The 13443-nt window shown below is 43.0% G+C and overlaps 1 pseudogene; it reads left to right on the plus strand.

Annotated features, from left to right (window-relative positions):
• The first annotated feature begins 2345 nt into the window (after positions 1-2345).
• Positions 2346-13165, plus strand: LOC122700786 (annotated as a pseudogene).
• Positions 13166-13443: the final 278 nt, after the last annotated feature.

Genomic DNA, 13443 nt, shown 5'->3' on the forward strand with positions numbered 1-13443 from the left:
AGATTCTGGCTCAGGGCACTGGAAGAAAACATCCAGCCTAAGGTCGCACCGCCCACTTGAGGCTCCAGGACTAAAACGCGACGACTAAAGGCAGGTGGAGAAAACTAGCGATGAAAACTGCCGAGATGCGCCTGCGCACTGGAGGCCTCTTGACAGACACGCTGGGGACCCAGAGCAGCCAATCCCCGAGCGGTGGGGCGGGACCTTCTGCGCGCCCCGCACCCTCCCGGAGCCTCCTGAAGGGACCGCCTCGATCGCAACGCAGGTTGGTGGCTGGTGCCTGACAGGACTGTACAAGCCGGTTCCTCGCCCTTCCCTTCGCCTCAGCCAGGGAGGACTGGACGCCTCCCAGTTCCGAGCGAGCGCCAGGCCGAGGTGGGCAGCGCCGGAGGACAGCGGGGAGACTGACGGGAACGCTCCGTGCGAAACCCTCGTAAACCCTTAGCCTTGAACTCTTCAAATTCCAGGCTGAGAGGCCCCAAATTCCAGGCTGAGAGGCCCCAAATCCCGTCAGCTTTGAGGAACCCGGGTTCTAACCTGAAGGGAGCTTGCGTCTTCTCAGCTTCAGGGACTACAAGTCCCTTCACCCTCAGAAACACCGAACCCTGTAGTGCTGAGACACGCCCCCCCCCCAAATACCTAGAGGAATCCCAATTCCCCTCAGCCTGAGGAACCCTAAAAATAGCACCCGCATAGAGACCAAGTTTCCCCAACTCAGAGACCCTGAATACCTCAATCCCTTTATCCTCAAGACTCCCAACTGTCCTGCATGTCGGAGATCTACAGCGTCTTAATGAGAGATCCCAGAGCTCCTTAGCTTGAGAGAACCCTGATTCCCTTTTCCTCAAAGATCCCAAGTTCTCTCAACCTGCTCATGCTACATCAGCGAAAAAAACCCCAATCCCCTCCGTCTGAGGAACCCCAGTTCCCTCAGCCCGTTGTGACCCAGATCTCACCAAGCTGAGCAACTTGTCCCTTTTAAGTAGAACCCACGTTATGTCCAGATTTTCCCAGAGTCCCCAGGCAGAGAGCCCCAAAACCCTTCTTGGTGAAGTATTCCCTCTCCCACACTGGAGCAGAGCCCTGGTTTCAGCCTGATCCCAGTCCAGCAGTTAGGGGCTTCCAGGTCTCCTCAGGATTCCCTCCATCACCCACAGACACGTCCTTCTGGGTGCCTTTCCTCAGAGAGGCCAAGTTGTAGGGGAACCAAAGAAACCAAATCTAGTTCACATTAGGCTGCTCTATCATGGCCAGTCAGGATCAGTCCATCCCACCAACCCCTATCCTGACTTTCCCTGCACATTCCTGCCCTGGACATTCCGCCCAAGGCAAACAGACCTGGATCTAGACAGTGGTCTGGGCTATCTCAGCATCTTCTTCCACAGGCACCTCGGCCTTGAGGCAGTCCCAGGGCCGTGAGCTCCAACAGGTCCCTGGCAGAGAGGACTGAGGGAGAGACAGGGAGAACAGAGTGGAAGCCCATGGTGAGAGGTGGAGGGGGGTTCTAAGTCAGCTCTATAGGAAGGACACGGAGCTGGTCCCTGAAGGACCACAGACTGCTTGCCCGCACCACTGAGTGAACTTCTTTGTCAATGTACACAGTAAGGGAGTGCCTGGTCCTGTCTGAGACAGTGGGGTATAGTGGGGCGGAACAGGACACTAGCATCGTGGACTGCTCTGTGTCCAGGGAGAGTTAGGAAAATGCTCAGTTAAGCAGGACAGTTTGCTCAGTTAAGCAGGACACAGTCAGGAAGGAAAGTTTTCATGCCTGTCTCACAGAGACCACCCAGTAGCTTCAGGCTACTGCCTGCACACAAGGTGGAGGAGAAAGCCCAGCTCTAAGGTTTGACTTATATTAGTAAGTCACTGATTAAATCTATTATTTTCTTTAGGCCAAAGATGCTTTCAAAGACATTTCCATAAACTTCTCCAAGGAAAAATGGGAAGAGATGGGAGAATAGGAAAAAATCTGATGTAGGAATGTGAAAAGAAACTATGAAGCACTGATTACTATAGGTAACAGGAAATGCTGGGTCCCTGTGAGCCTAGGAAACATGAAACAGGTCTTCAGCCTCAGTGTTAACTTGGCCTTCTCTTAGGTGGCTTCATCTACTCACAGTTCCCTTTTGGTGGAGACTAACCTGGAGGAAATTTTTATTTTGTATCAATGTAGTGCTGGCCCTGGCAGTGCAGAGCTGCTTCTTCCTTTGTTCTGGATTCTCCCAGCCCATCCTACTAATTGCCCTGACTTTGTGACACTTTCCATTGCCTCTATGCTTTAGTCCTCTTTCTTAGAGCAAAAATTTTGCTTCTTTCTAGACCTCAGAGCCCCTCGACCAGCTGTCATGCGTCACCGCAGACAGGTCATCAAACCCCAGGTAGATGACATTGAGGACTCTGATGAAGAATGGACACCAAGGCAGCAAGGTGAGGGGCCAGGAGGATTTAGAGGTGTCTTCCTGAAACCAACCTGGGTTTAGGTCTCAGCTACATCTCAGGCTTTAGCAAAGAAAACGTAATATTCACCAAACTAGCAAGATGCAAAGCACTGTATTATACAGTACAAGACTATCCATATGAAGTTTTTAAATATGTAATATAATTAGCCTCCCCTTCTCTGCCATCGTACCTGCAGTTGACTCTGCTCCTCACCAACTCTTCTCACAAGACTTTCAGGATCAAGTGATTCCTGGCCAAGAAACAAAAGCAGAATCGTCCCACTCCCCAGTGGATTCTAATGAAAACTGGTAATAAAACAAAAAGAGGACATTGCAGAAGAACCAAGTAGGTCTATAAGGAGCCACACATGAGGTGGCACCCATATTTATGCTGTCAGGGTCATTTGCATCTTATGATATCACTGTGATGGCACCATTTGTTTTATTGAAAAAATTATTTTTCTCTTTGTGTCAGTGTTTCTGCACTAGTCCTTTGGCTCAATAATAATGAGATCTTTTGTTGGAAAAATTATATGTATTATTTATGCAGTGAAAATGGTGAATATTTAAAAATCTAAATGTTAATAAGAAGTACCAAATTCAGCACCAGAGGAGTAAGGGCTGACAGGTGGCTTCACTGTGTCTTGGTTAGTTTTTTGTTTGTTTTTATTTTGTTTTTTTTTTTTGTTTTAAATTCTGAACTGGAAATTAAAAGATCTGAAGTGGCAGAATATTGACATAAGCCTGAATGAAGGAAGGTGGATGTATAGGTTTTTCAGTATAATTCTCAATAGTTTTATGTTTTAAATTTATCATTCTTTTTCTTTTTAAAAATGATTATTTTTGCTAAACATTCTTAATGAAAGGGCAATTAAAGAAACAGTACTTAGACTATAAATTCATCAAAGAGCTTTCTAATACTAATCTCATAATAATTTGGTTATTGGAGTAAATCTCTTAGAAGAGGAAATGATTACCATTATGTCAAGATACGTTATTTATGTATGTATATAAAAACACACCACATGATCTTCTTACCCTGAGGTGAACTTAATTATTTGTCTTGATTCTGGGAAAGGGTTTGAGAGAACTGTTTAGTCTCCCTGATCTTTCCCACATTTCACTGACCAAAGATAGCATCAGGTAAATAAAATGAAGTACACTCATTATAAAATAGAAGTGAGCAGCTGACTTCCTCTTCTGCTGCTCAGAGTAAAGAGTTTAGAAGAGTTTATCTGCCTAGACTGTAGAAAACAATTTAGATTAGTTCTATGATTCTCCATCTATGGATTTCTGTTCTCCTAGATTCTTTTTTATTATTTATTTGTTTTTGGCTGTGCTGGGTCTTCATTGCTGTCCATGGGCTTTCTCTGGTTGTGTTGAGTGGCTTCTCTTGTTGCAGAGCGCACACAGGCTCAGTAGTTGTTACACACAGGCTTAGGTGCCCCACAGCATATGGAATCTTCCTAGACCAGGGATCAAACCTGTGTCCTCTACATTGGCAGGCAGATTCTCATCCACTGTGCCACCCGGGAAGTCTATATGTTCCCTTAGGTTACTAAAACTAGTGTAAGAGAGATGAAAACCAAACATCTGGTTGTCTGCAAAGGTTTTGACATGAAAACAGATTCTTCATAGGGAACATATACCCCATGGTTCACCGTACCTCTACACATCTTTATTTACCCTCTTAACAATTTTTGAGTGTATGGCACACTACTGCTAACTATATACCCATTGTTGTACAACAAATCCGTAGAACTTTTTTACCTTGCATGACTGAAACTGTATATCCATTGAGCAACAATTCTCCATTTCTTCCTCCTCATAGCCCTTGGCAACCACCATTCTATTTTCCATTTCCATGAATTTGATTAATTTATATATCTCATATAAGTGGAATCATGCAATATTTGTCTTTTATTAATTGGTTCATTTCACTTAGCATAATATCCTCAAGGTGCACCCCTGATGTAGCATATGACAGAATTTCATTCTTTTTTTTTTCATTCTTTTTTAAGGCTGAAAAATATTCCATTGTGTGCATGTGTATATAAAATATATGAGGTATATTTTATATATAATCTTTATCTGTTTATCCACCAATGAAGATTTAGGTTGCTTCTACATCTTGCCAATTGTGAATCATGCTGCAATGACCATAAATGTGCACATATTTATTCAGGATCTTGTTTTCAATTTTTCGTGGATATATATGCAGGAATTGGATTGCTAGATCACATAGCAGTCTGTTTCTAATTTTCTGAGGAAACTCCATACTGTTTGCTATAAAGCTTGCAACATTTTACATTTCCAACAATAGTGTGTAAGGGTTCCAGTTTCTCCATATCCTTACAACTTGCTATTGTCTCTTTTTTTCATACTGGCCATCATAAAAGGTCTGAGATAATTTCCATTGTGGCTTTAATTTGTATTTCTCTATTGATTAGTAATATTGAGCATCTTTTCATTGGTTTGTTGGCCATTTGTATATCTTCGGAGAAATGTCTATTCAATTCCTTCTCCCACTGTATTAGTCAGTTCAGGCTGCCATAACAAAACAGACTGCATTGCTTTAACCACAGAAGTTTGTTTTCTTACAATTCTAGAGCATGGGAATTTGATATCAGGATGCCATCATGGTCAATTAAGTTCTCTTCCTGGCTTATAGGCAGCCTTCATATTGGTATGTGCTTAATCCCTTATCAGATATGTAGAATGGGCTAGTTGTTCAAATGGTAAAAAATCTGCCTGCAATTCTGGAGACCCAGGTTCAATCCCTGGGTTGAGAGGATCCCCTGGAGGAGGAAATGGCAACCCACTCCAGTATTCTGCCTGAAGAATTCCATGAACAGAGGAACCTGAAAGGCTACAGTCCATGGGGTCGCAAGGAGTCTAACACGACTGAGCAACTACACTTTCACTTTCTATCAGATGTGTATTTTACAAATATTTTCTACCATTCTGTAGGTTACCTTTTCACTCTGTTCACTGTGTCCTTTGCTGCACAGAAGTTTTAAGTTTACTGTAGTCCCGTTTATCTAGTTTTACTTTGTTATTAATATTTGTGCACTTGGTATCATATCTAAGAAATCATTGCCAATTCAGTGTTATGAAGCTTCACCCTTGTTTTCTTCTAAGAGTTTTATCAAGTCTTACATTTAGGTCTTTAGTCTATTTTGAGTTGATGTTTCTACATGATGTAAGATCTTCATTATTTTGCATGTGTATATTTTGTTTCCTCAGCACCATTCGTTACCTGGATTAAGCATTCCCCATTGTCTTGACACCCTTGATGAAGACCATTAGACCATGTATCCAAGAGTTTATTTCTGTTTATTTCTGGATGTCTATTCTGTTCCACTGATTGATATGTCTGTCTTTATGCCAGTGGACTTCCCCAATGGCTCAGCAGGTAAAGAATCTGCCTGCAGTGCAGGAGACACGAGTTCAACCCGTGGGTCAGGAAGATCCCCTGGAGAAGGAAATGGCAACCCACTCAAGTATTCTTGCCTGAAAAATCCCATGGACAGAGGAGCCTGGCAGGCTACAGCCCAAAGTGTCGCAGAGTCAGACATGACTGAATAACTAAGCATGCACTTTATTCCAGTACTACACTCTTTTGGTTACTGAAATCAGAGGTCTCCAGCTTTGCTCTTCTTTCTAAGACTGTTTTGGTGTCCTCTGAGATTCCATATTAACTGTAGGATGGATTTTTCTATATCTGAAAAAAATCTTTTGGGATTTTAATAAGAATTGCATTGAATCTTTAAATTGCTTTGGGTAGTATGAACAGCTTAATAATATTAAGACTCCAAATCCATATACATGGGATGCCTTTCTATTTAATTTTATCAGATTCCTTTTAGCAATGCTTTGTAGTTTTCAGTGTATAAGTCTTTCATCTCCTTAAGTTTAGTCCTAATTATTTCATTCTTTTTGATGCTATCATAAATAAGATTGTTGGGATCTCCCTGGTGGTCCAGTGGCTGACTCCACACTCCCAAGGCAGGGAACCTGGGTTCAATCTCTGGTCAGGGAACCAGATCCCATATGCTGCAACTAAAGATCCCACATGCCACAACAAAGACCTAGCACAAATAAATAAATATAAATAATTTTTTTTCAATTTAAACTTAGCTCTTGACTATAGCTTTAAAAAAAATAAAAATAAATAGGATTGTTTTCTTTTTTTTTTTTTTTTTGAATCATCATTGTTTGTGCATGGAAAGATATTTGAATGTTGGTTTTGTATCCTGCAATTTTCTGTGCAGGTTTTTGTGTGGAATTTTAAAGATTTTCTACATGTAAAATCATGTCCTCTGTGAATAGACACAATTTTACTTCTTTCTCTCCAAGTTGGAAGACTTTTGTTTCCTTTCGTAAGCTAATGCTCTGGCTAGGACTTCTAATATTTTGATGAACAGAAGTGTTGATGGAGAAGGAAATGGCAACCCACTCCAGTATTCTTACCTGGAAAAGTCCATGGACAGAGGAGCCTGGCGGACTGCAGACCATGGGGTCACATGACTGGGCATGTGTGCACGAGGGTGGAGGGAGATGGGTTGGTAGCAATAAAGTGGTAGAACTGAAAAAAAAAAAAAAAAGAAGTGTTGAGAGTGGGCATACTTGCCTTTTTTTCCCGATCTTAGAAGTTTTCAGCTTTTCATTATGAATATGATGTTAGAGGTAGACTTTTCATATATGACCTTTATTATATTGTGGTCATTTCCTTCTATTCCAAGTTTGTTGAGTATCTTTGTCATGAAAGGCTAGTAAATTTGTTAGACATTTTATGAACATCAAATGAAGCACAGATGACGTTTTATCTTTTTTGATTTTAAGAAAATTATGTGATGCTCGCAGTGGAAGCATAGGAGTTGATGATACAGAAATCATTTTCCATTCCTCCTTTGGTAATCCTTGTCTTTGTCACACTCTGGCTCAGAATTCTTGTCCTTAATTAGAATGCCCAGAGTTTGGAAATATTTACCAACCGAAACACTGATTCTCATCATTTTTTAGGAAAACCTTCTTGGATGGTCTTTAGAGTGGAGCACAGTAAACACCAGAAGGTATTTCCCAAATTCTGTTGACAAGAAAATCCTTCTTATGGATCCAATCACAGGTAAGAATAGGAAAATATGCCAAGATCCTAGAAACTGCTGCTTTCCTTTTCTGAGTCTTGAGCACAATGTCTGATATCACCACCATTTTTATAGTTAGTTAGAATAGCAACAATAGTAGGTTGTTCTATTGTTACATTATTTTCACAGTATTTCAGACTTTAAGCATTTTACGTGACTAAACTTACTTAAACCTTAAAACAATCCTACAGTACCTACAGGTAGGTACTATGACCATTATAGATCAAGAAACTGAGGTAAAGAAATGTTTGATTATATGCCTGAGATCACAGTATCACTGGTAGTGCAATCTAATCCAAAGTGCCTTCTCTAAACCCCTTACAAGCCGATTAAAACTTTCATGGTTCTATGAAGTTTACACTCTCTTATTTATACATCTTTATATCATTCATCTGAGGGATGGTTTCAACCTCAGTTCTTTGGTGCTGTGGTAAAATGAGAGATGTGCTAGGACATCTGACTAAGGGAAGCTTACAGATATACTGGGCAATTTGTAGAGTGGATGGTCCAACATGAAGAAGGAGATAGGATCCCCAGCCTCAGACCTTCCTACTCCAATAAGAGGAATCAGCTTACAACCCTGACAAACCTCAGGTTTGATGACTGAAAATCAACAAATAAGAAAATAACTGGAGGACTTCACACAGGTTACCCCCTTCTTTTTGAGTAGAAACTCATCATCTGGAACTAATTTCAAATGCTCTTTCTTGAAGGAGGATGTAACAGCTCCTTCCTCTGAGCTCTGATTAGGCAACTTTAGTGTTTGGAATCATTTGTTTAGCCTTCCCCTGATTCGTGAGCTTTGAAAGCCTAACCCATACCGTTAATTCTCAGAAGTCCAGGCCCAGCTCAAAGCCCCTTGGGCCCCCTAAATGTTTTCTGAGTGAGTGACTCCACATTTAAATATTCATCTAGATGTAAGAAGATCAAGAAATGCTGAAGATAGTATCTGTGAGCTAGACTGCAAATACAGAAACAGCTGAGGGGGTAAATTGATGTCAGGAATGGACTCTCACATTCATACTGTATTAAGCTCACACAACAATTTGTTGAAGGTTATTAAATTTCATGTCCACTATAACATTAAGAATTAGCACGTATACCAATTTATGGATCAGGAAGCTAAGGAGAACCAGCTAGTTGTACAGCCTTGTTCAAGCAGAATTGATGGCACCAGCTACTTTAATTCTGAACACTGTCTCTAGCATGTGACAACCTGCAATTTTCAGCTCATTTTCCCTATTGTCTTGGTATGTTTCTGCCAATCATCTTTTCTCTTCCCAAGCTCATTGCTTTGTAACCTCATTCTCCAGATATGTTTTGTCCCCTCTGTACTTTTCCACACTTCCTCGTCCATCAAAGGGCCACTATTGAATAGAAAACACCCCCGGTTCTCTATGAGCCCTTAGCCCCTTATTTCCCTGACCTTGTTGATTTTCCAGCTATTCTCCCTGCCTTGCTCTCACTTTCATGAAGAAAATTCAAGCAAAAGAACCTTAAGATATGAGTTCTAGTTTTGATTCACTACCCATTGAGGTCCTTTATTTACACTCCAGTGTTCAGACACACACATACACACACTTGCACCAGGTATTTCCAAGAATTGTCAAAGTGTTAACTAAAGTCATACATGTAAAAACACTTCATAAAGTCCTAAAGAACTAAAGAAATGCATGTTGTCATTTACTATGTGACTCTTATACAGAAGGGAATGTCCAGGGTGCCATTAAGTAAGAATCTATAAAGGAATTGCCAGAAGCTGCAAAATTGCTGACAAGTGGCTCTAAGCAGGCCCAGAAACCAGTGCCCCCTCCCAGAGAAGCAAGTACCTCTGAACAGCACCCCAGACAAAAAGTGGGTAGGAGAAAATAATTTGGGGAGTTTAGTTCCTCTAATTCCTATAGAAAGGCTGATAATTATGGTGTGGGTATGTGGGGTGGACTTTGGGTAGGCATGGGTTTAAGCTGGACTGATCTGAGACCTGAAGCACTAGGGCCGTGGGAAAACCTGATACATTTTCTGAGGTCCTGATTGCTCGTCTGTAAAGTGAAGATAAGAATACATAACTCATACAGTGTCTGAAAGCATTACATTAAATATAAAAGTGTTGACACAGACAAGTTGTTCAATAAATCCAGTTGTGATAATAGGGACCATGCTTTGTTAGGCCTCTGGGCATAAGTATACATGCCCTCAACATATATTTTCTGAGCAGATGTGTCCATGAACTATTTTCTAAGTAAAAAGGTCGGGAGGGTAAACCTACTAACGGAAAGTACAGGAAGCTAACACTGAACTGGGCATCTGTGGTCAATGTGGAGCCTCAGCCTGTCTGAACCAGTAGTTAAAGGGAGATAAAACAAAGTATAGAAAAGGGATTTCCTGGTGGTTAAGTGGTTAAGACTCCATGTTTCCACTGCAGGAGGCATGGGTTCCATTCTTGGTCAGGGGACTAAGATCCCACATGCCATGTGGCTTGGCCAATTAATAAATAATGTAACACTAAAAAATAAAAATCAGTAAATAAAAATTTTTTAAATAAATGTAAAAAAACTGTAATAAATTGTGTAGATGGATAGGTGGGAGATCTCACACTTTCTGATAAAATAGCAACTAACTCTCCAGACCCCACCAGCCTTGCTCAACTTCTCTTCTCCATCTTAGAACCCAGAAGAAAGGAGACTGAAGTGAAGATGTACAGCCTACAAAAAAGAAAGGGCCATGTGTCCCAAGAGGTCACCAACCCCCAGGATGACGATTACCTCTGTGAGTGACCCCGCTGGCCCATTCACAGACAAGGCCTTGGAACAATAATCTCACCTCACCATTTGGTCGCCCAATCATCCCCCTCCTCTATGACACGGGGTACAGGATCAAGGCCAAATGCCCTGAGCGCCCTTTCTGACAGTCTTTATGACCAGCAATATCATGAGGGGATGCCTCCCCTCATCCCTGTTGCTCTCACCTCCAGACTGTGAGAAGTGTCAGAACTTCATCAACAGCTGTGCTGCTCGCGGGCCCCCTACCTTTGTAAAGGACTGTGTAGTGGAGAAGGGGCATGCCAACTGCTCAGCCCTCACTCTGCCCCCTGGGTTAAGTATCAGACCGTCGGGCATCCCTGAGGCTGGGCTTGGAGTGTGGAATGAGGCGTCTGATCTGCCGCTGGGCCTGCACTTTGGCCCCTACGAGGGCCAGACTACAGCCGATAAAGAGGCAGCCAATAGCGGATACTCCTGGCTGGTGAGAAACACCCCTCTTCCCCTGTTCTCTGACCTCCAATAGCTGTGTGGCAGGGTTGGGAGGGGGGACCCCACATCTACATGCGAGGCTGTGGATGGTGATGACACATCACCCCTGTGTCCTGTGTGCACTGTGCATGAACACGGGACTTCTGTCTAAAGATCAGAGGACAGGTGGGAGCAGCACAGTGGTACAGGCACACAGAAGTGGCTCCTCCCATGTGGGGCCCTTGCCCTGAGTGGACCAATGGACTCAGACATGGAGTGATGATTAAGGAGCTTACCACGTGGTCAATACTGGCAGTTGAATCCATGCAGGCTGAAGAGCACTGATGACAGCAGAGGGATTCTATTACCTCCCACTAAAAAAAAAAAAAAAAGAGAGAGAGAGCTTTTAACTCTTTTTCTGACACTCAGATCATCAAGGAAGAAACTGCTATGAGTATGTGGATGGAAGGGACACATCTTAGGCCAACTGGATGAGGTGAGTGCAATGAGTCTGCAGGTTCTAGAGGACACTCCTCCCTCAAGCCCATACCCCTTTCCTTCTCAACCTGCCTCCCTCAATAGCTTTCACATCTTCTTTCCTCTTTTTCCTCCATAACGTGCTCTTTCATTGCAAAAGGCATTAGAAAGAAATAGAAATATAGTATATGCTCTCAAAATATAAATCTCTATGCTGCACAAAACTGGGATACTTGAAAGCAACTTGAGGAGTCTGGATTCACCAGGGACACTTTAACTCACCTAATTAACACTTACCAAGCACTTTCTATGTTCCAGTTTAAACAGTGGAGCTCATTACTGAAGCAGATCACACACCCCATGTCCTTTTGGAGTACATACTGTAGACAGACATTAAACAATTGATTTTAGGAATATGTAACTTTAATTTTTCTATTTTTGAAGAACTGCACAGTGCCAGGATAACCTACCATGGGAGATCTTGAGTCTGTGAGGGGAGCAACCTCCTCAGGTTAGGTTCCAGAGAGAAGTGGGCCCTGAGGCCTGGAAAGGAATGCGGGGCAGGATGGCCGTGACCAGGGCCTTTCTCTGAGGGCCTCTCCTTTCATCAGGGGAGGCAGAAAGTGGATAAACTATTATTGTTCTGTGTCTCGAGCTAAGTCAGAATGCTCTCCAAGTTTCCATGGGGAGGGGGGCTCAAGTGAATGGGACCCTGAATACACATGGGGAGACTGGAGAAAAGCCTCAGGAGAGAAGGCAGGCTGGGGTGAGTGCTGAGGGGTGCATGCTAGCCTAGAAGCACCAAGTTCTGTGGAATACAAGAGAACTTAATTTAGAGTTTAGAGGAGCTAGAGGTCACCAGTCTTATGACCAGTCTAGGTGGAGACAAGTGTGGAACTGGGCTCTGGAAAATGGCTAATTAGGTAAGGAGAGAAAAGCATTCCAGCCAGGAAGAGGACCAGAAACAGGATCTGGAGATAGGAATTCACACAACATGGTCAAAGGTATGAACAGAAGGTCCCCAGGAGGGGCAGTGGGAGCAGTGATGGCCTCAGAGCCTAAAGGTGAGGAGCTGGGTGTGGGTCTGACATGTGGAAGGAACTCGTTATCTGTGGTTTCTTTCCCTTTCTGACGTCAGCCCCAGGTATGTGAACTGTGCCCAGGACAACGAGGAGCAGAATCTGGTGGCCTTCCAGTATCACAGGCAGATCTTCTACCGAACCTGCTGGGTGGTCAAGCCGGGCTGTGAGCTGCTGGTCTGGTACAGCAATGAGTATGGCCAGGAGCTCGGCATCAAGTGGGGCAGCAGGTGGAAGAGTGAGCTCACGGCCGGGAGAGGTAAGCGCCACCACTCTTCCAGCACCCTACACCATCCTGAGGAGCTTCCCTGGCCCAGCTCTAAAGCAGAGTACAATCCAGTCTGAAGTCAGTGAAGTCTCAATTAAAATGCCTCAGAAATTGTTTCACTTCATATGACTGTTAGGAAAAACATTTTATATTAAAAATGTTAATTCTAATTTTTAATATTTCATGCAAAAAGTATGTAACATCACGTTCTGCTGAAAGGCTTAAAGGCAAAAAGCAAGTTTTCTAGCACCTACCAGCTTTCTCACCTTTAGCTGTTTCTTCCTCATTTCCTCCACATTTCTAAGTGACATGTGTACACTGATTTCCATTCAGCCACTGTTTCAGTTCGTTGTCATGTGAGTTCATACTCTGTGCCAGACAGGGCTCCACGCACTAAAACGGACAGAACTCCTGCCCTGGGGTAGCATGTGCTTAATACCAGACAGGGGCTGGTTCTCTGAGGAAAAACAGTCCAGGAAAAGTGCCTCAGATCAGTGACCAGAAGAGGGGTGTGGCGCAGTGATAGCTTATGGTGAACAGTGTTGGATTCATGATCCCTGAAGAAGGTTTAGCTTTAGGACCAGGGACCAGGCTTGATCACTCAAGAGCTTTTGTGTAGCAGAGTTTTATTAAAGTATGAAAAGGAACAGAAAAAGCTTCTGACATAGACATCAGAAGGGGGATGGAGGGTGCCCACTTGCTAGTCTTAGCAAAGGAGCTATATACTTTTTAATTGGCTATTAACAATAAATCAAAAGAATGTCTCAAGTCTGTAAAGGTCTTACCAGACCCACACTACCACAATAT

Source organism: Cervus elaphus, chromosome 9 (genome assembly GCF_910594005.1).
Source record: "Cervus elaphus chromosome 9, mCerEla1.1, whole genome shotgun sequence".
Classification (NCBI taxonomy): domain Eukaryota; kingdom Metazoa; phylum Chordata; class Mammalia; order Artiodactyla; family Cervidae; genus Cervus; species Cervus elaphus.